The sequence below is a fragment of the Mycteria americana genome, chromosome 15 (assembly GCF_035582795.1).
Source record: "Mycteria americana isolate JAX WOST 10 ecotype Jacksonville Zoo and Gardens chromosome 15, USCA_MyAme_1.0, whole genome shotgun sequence".
Lineage (NCBI taxonomy): Eukaryota > Metazoa > Chordata > Aves > Ciconiiformes > Ciconiidae > Mycteria > Mycteria americana.
In genome coordinates this window covers 3,161,777-3,167,120 of record NC_134379.1, presented here as the reverse complement: position 1 = coordinate 3,167,120, position 5,344 = coordinate 3,161,777, and positions in this window count along the sequence as shown.

Sequence of the window (5,344 nt, the reverse complement as noted above, 5' to 3'; positions counted from 1 at the left end):
CCCGCATTCTGAAGTATCTGCATTGAATTCGGTTAAAACTTTGCTTTCAACAACTACCTGCCCTCTTGCTCCCCCTGCCTTATCGTAACGTATAAAAGTGGGTATTTGGCTGCATCGACTTTTTAAGAGTAAGTTAGAGCAAGGCTAGAAGCTGAGTTGATCTGAACGCAGCTTCTGGGGCGCCGGAGCTGCCTTGCAGCGGGTCTGCGTTCGTCGTTTCCTCTGAGCTCTTCTGCCAATGTTACCTTTATTCTGGTGCGTCCAGCCCTGGCGTGCGGCCGGGCTGGCTCCTTGGGGATGGAGGAGAACCGCACACCTCCTTGCAGCGAGTTAGCCCCCCTTGCTGTCGGCTTGCACCTCTTCGCTGCTCCCTGCAGCGCGGCGCCCCGGGATGCGAGGACAGTCTGTATTGCTGTTGGTTTCATTAACTAACCGTAGGGAGAGCAGGTCCTGCGGTCAGTCTGCGAGTGTGTCGGGTTTATCCAGTTAACTTCAAAACCAGGATAAATATCGGTTGGATAACTTCTGATACCATTACTGCCATTATTACTGGAAGAAGCTGTACAAGGCTGGCTGATTTTCCTTGAGCGAGATGATTTGGTTTCCATAAAGCTCTGATCATAGAGCCTTGGGGGTGCTTTCATTGTGGCTGACCCCTGCGTTTTGTGTTTGATTCTCTTTACTAGATATTGAGTTGTAAATGCGGTTGCCTTTTCACCCAGGATCTGCTGATACTCCAGCAGTTGAATTAAAAAGCAGAAGCACTTAATGAAACTGGGCTATAGATTTTGATGGCTTCAGTTTTTCTGTTCTATGTACTTAAATGAGAATCTGTAGACAATGCGCTCCCCAAAGAGATGAATTGGTATTTATAGTTCAGTAATTCAGACTATACTATGGCAGTGTGGTAACGTCTGTGTGCGAGAGTACCTTCAGCTGTCGGTAGCTCACTGTAATGAGATTTTAAACCAAAACCAGCCCTGCGTGCACCCAGGAGGAAGAATGTCCTGCCCTTTTCGAGGGAGGAGGTTGTGCTCAGCAGTGTTGTGAACCCACCACCGGTTTTAAGCTGAGATGTCTTGAGTTGCAAAGAGGAGGTAGTTCTGGCTACTTCCATGGACCAGACCCCATTTCCAGGCGTGCGCTCTCTAAGAAGAGAGTGGTTGCATGGGGAGAGGTGCCCTAGTTCACTTTGGTTCTGGTTTTTCCCCTTCTCAACTTGTCTTGTTGATAATTCAGTTGACCATTTATGCAGATTTATGGGGAAACTTCCCTAAAAGCTCCCTGCCGATGGAGGGAGCCGCACAGCTCTTCAATCTCCAGCTACCTACAAGCTCCTGGAAGGGGGCTGCTGTATCCCAGCCGCCCAGCGAGGCCTCGGGAGAAGGAGCAGGCGCGTTCCTGTTCCCTGCGTTCAGGAGTAGATGGGTACGGTCTAGTTTCTTCTGTCTATGGAGCGGGTCTGTAATGAGATTTTGGGTGGGGTGGTTGTTCTTGTGTCTTGTAGCAGTGTCCAGATCCAGGGAAACCCATTTTCTCCCAAGCCTTCTGGAATGGGGCAGCCTGAGAGCATTTCCAGGAGAAAGCAAACAGCAGGATGAAGTTGCTTCTGGTTCTTAATGGCACTTCTGAAGGCTTTTACCTTTGATACCCTACACCTGCCAGTCGCTCCGTGTTCATCCGGGCACTTGCTGTAATCCTTAGTACTCGGATGCTCTTGTGGGTACAAAGTGAAGGTGTTGATACCGGCCTTTACAGGCAAATCGCTACAGGTGGTGGTTGGGAGCTGCGGTGGTAACAGACTGAGCCCGTCGGGTACCTGTAAAGTCTGAACCACCATTAAAGGGAGGGTGGGAGCTCTCATTAGCTGTCAGGCACGGATCCTTCCCTGCTCGTTGGTCTCTTTTCCCCTAAAGTAGCCACGGGAACACAAAGTCTCTCGTGCAAGTGAGCAGTCACAGCACAAAAGCGTCTCATGTGGCTGCCTGTGCGCAGGAACGGTTGGAAACCAGCATTTCTAGGAGCTCTTATTTTTAAACCATCAGGTTTCTGAGTCATTTGAGTTTCTCCTGTTTGCCTGTAAATGACCTATGAACCTCCAGTTGTGCGCTGGGCTCAGGCAGGGGTCTCTCCTCATTTCACAGGTCTGCGATTTCAGTTTTCAAAGGAAAAATGCCTTCAAGCACTGGTCCAGCTGTTAGGAGGCTGAGCACAACTGAAAGGTGCTGCACCCTGAGGAACCCAGGTAAGGTCTCTGCCAGGTTCACCTTTTGTAAAACAAGGATGACTCCAGGGGTGGTGAGGCTGAAGTTGTCAGGGCTGTGGCAGTGCCCGTTGCGGTGGTGTAGCCCGATAAGTCCTATCATGCAAATTTAAATGGGTGAAAGTTGCAAATTAAATGGGTGAAAGAGGCAAGTCCCCGGGCCTCTGCGTGCGTTCCTGCAACTTTCTCAATTCTTTCCCTTTTCCCCAAGGAAACGGTGACGTTTTGGGAGTGCTGAAGCCAAACTACCAAGCACAAACCAACAACAGGGGACTCGGTAAAAAGCCTATTCGCTTCAGCTGGTATGAAGGAAGAATTAACAAGAGCAAAACCCCAAACTGCTCCTGCCCAGGTAAAGGTAACCTGGTGTTGCAAACAGAGGTATGAGGCTGTCTTGCTGATTTTTGGGGAGGTAACAAATCAAGCTGGGTGAAAGCTGCCTCCCAGTAATGACTTTCTTCCTCTGGTTAGTCTGAGCAAAGTCTAAAACGCTGACATCAGCAAGGATCGTGCTCTTCCTCGTGCTGACGAAACATGAGCACAATTCCCCTAGAACTGGCTTGAGGCGAGCTGCTGCGGGGAGGCTGGTTTGTTTGCGGGTGGCTTGGGGTTTTTTGAAGCGTTAAGAGAAATGCTACCGTGGACTTTCTGAAGCACGGGAAGCTCTTTCTGGTTGGTAAAGTCTAGTGCATCTCTTGACAGGGTCGGCTCCTCTCCTGGGGATGTCCGTCCCAGGGTGACTGGCTGCCATGAGGCATCATTGCTGTGGGCAGCACAAGTTCTGCTTATTCCTGACATCTTTTGTTTCCCCCTGAACAAAGTTTCTGCTTTCTGTGGCACAAAACATGTGCTTTACTATCCTGAACTTAACTGTCAATAGTGGCTTCTGCTTGCATCTCTTCAGGTTTGTGGTTTTGGGGGTAAATGGGGTTTTGTGTCTTTTTTTTTTTTTTGCTTCTACATTATGCATTGACACTTTATAAAATGCATGAAAATCTTACTTTCCTTAAGAGCCAAAGCTAAGGTTGTGCAACGCTTCCACGAATTCCCTGATGTTCCATTTAAATTGAAAAGAGCAAACAGCCCGAGTTAGGAAATGTGCGTTGAGCGCTACAAGCCGTGCGGTTGTGCAAGTCTGCTGTGGTAGCACCACTGCCTGCCAGCTTCCAAAATTAAACAGCAGAAAAAGCAATCCCTGTAACGTAGCGTGAGTGGCACCGATGCATCCTGTAGTTCATACCAAAGGTTCTCTCATCATACGGTTAGAGCAGGGACCTCCGAAGGTGAAATCTCTTCTCTTTGCCCACGTCACCTGATCAGGAAACTGTGAGGTTATTTCTGGCAGAGCTCAGTTTTCCTTGAGAGCTTTCCTGTCACTTCTAAGTCACCTCAAGTCCTACTGGAAAAATTGTAGAATAATCCAAGTCTTGAGCAGGCTTTAATCTTGCTCAGTTCTGTATTAAACAAGTGTGACATTTTGAGGGCATACAGTATTTTTCTGATGCGGCTACATGCGCTACTACATTTGGTTTATAGAGCGCGTGCTATGGAGAAAGCTCAAAAGCTTTAGCTGAAAGAAATATTCTATTATTCTAAGAAAATTCCTCGTGTTCTGCTGCTGAAGCAGGTCTGCACCACACAAGTGTCTGCTCTTATGCACAATGAAACCCAAAGCAAGAAGCCGAATCTGTTGCACCGTGAAGGCACCGCACGACATCCTCCTTCGCAACCTCTCACGAAGAGTTTTCTGTGTACGATTGGCAGCGGTGCCTCCGCGGGCAGCACAGCCAGGGACTTTAGTCTCTTGCCAAGGTCTGTGGATGTGATCCAAGATGCCATTTAAAAAGGAAATCTGTTGTCTTGATTCTAAAACTGGCCTGTGTTATTTGCCCTTCCAAAGGGATCTAGGAGGGGTTTTGCTTGCTTGGGTTTAGATCTGAAGAGAATAACTAAGCCCCATACCCAACCTGATTTTTAGCATGTAGGAAGGAAGGATCTTTGGGTTTTTACTGGTCAGACTAAAAGATTTCCCTGCCAAGCTATTGCTGTTTCTGATGTTTTCTTAAAACCTTGATTCCACCATAAATCAAATCTAGCCAACCCTAAAGCACAAACCAGCCAGCTTTGTTACTATTTTCTCTTCTCACTGTTTCTACCCTGAAGCGTTAGCTCTCAGATGAGCCTCTTCCTGCAGCAGCAGTCGAACAGGGCTACCGCTGTCTTGGCCTGGATCAATGGATGGACTGAACACTGATGAATGAATCAAGAACACTGATGTGTGTATGGGCCTACGGCTGTTATTTGCCTAAAACAGTTAGAAATGGCGAGCGTATGTGTAAAAGTTAAACTTTTTTTTTTTTACCAGAATATATTCTGTACGCTGGTCTCTTCCCTTCCTCCTTCGGTCTCTGCTCCCTAGTCGGTACGGCTGCTGACCATGTGTGGGGTTTGCGAGTGTGTGTGTGTGTACATTTGAGTAGCAGTGAATGGGGAACAGACCCTGCTCTCCTCAGAAGAGGGTTTCTGCCACAGCAAGGAAAGGAGCAGCTGCCCGTTTCCTTACAGACGCTGCTCTTCCATTATTGGGGTTTAAACAAAAAGAATGATGTAGTAAAGGTAGGTCTGATACTTACACATCCTTGATCAAGTCTTGATGCTGGTGCACAGCTGTTGGGGAAACTCCAGGATAATAATAAATAAAATCACATGGCTTAAAATAGCACAATTTTTCATTTTGCTTGGGTTGAAGCTTGTTGCTATGACGCTGCAAGCATTTCAGTATTTGGGAAACCATGAAGACTGTCTTTATTCCCTGCTTTTTGTTCAGGTGATGATACTGTATTAATTGATTTCTGTCTTTCTGTTGACCTCAAGTTGTCTGTGAGAACCTTAAAAACAAAAAAAGATAAAGTAAACGGAAGGCATAACTCCTCCGAGAAGCTGTATCTCCTACAGGAGCTGATACTGGTATGCCCAAGCTGTCCCCTGGGGCTTTACTGGGTGGATTCTGCATGCAGCTCAGTTCCACAAATACGTTGTCACCAGAGACATACAGGAACACCAGGCTGCTCCTGCTGGCTC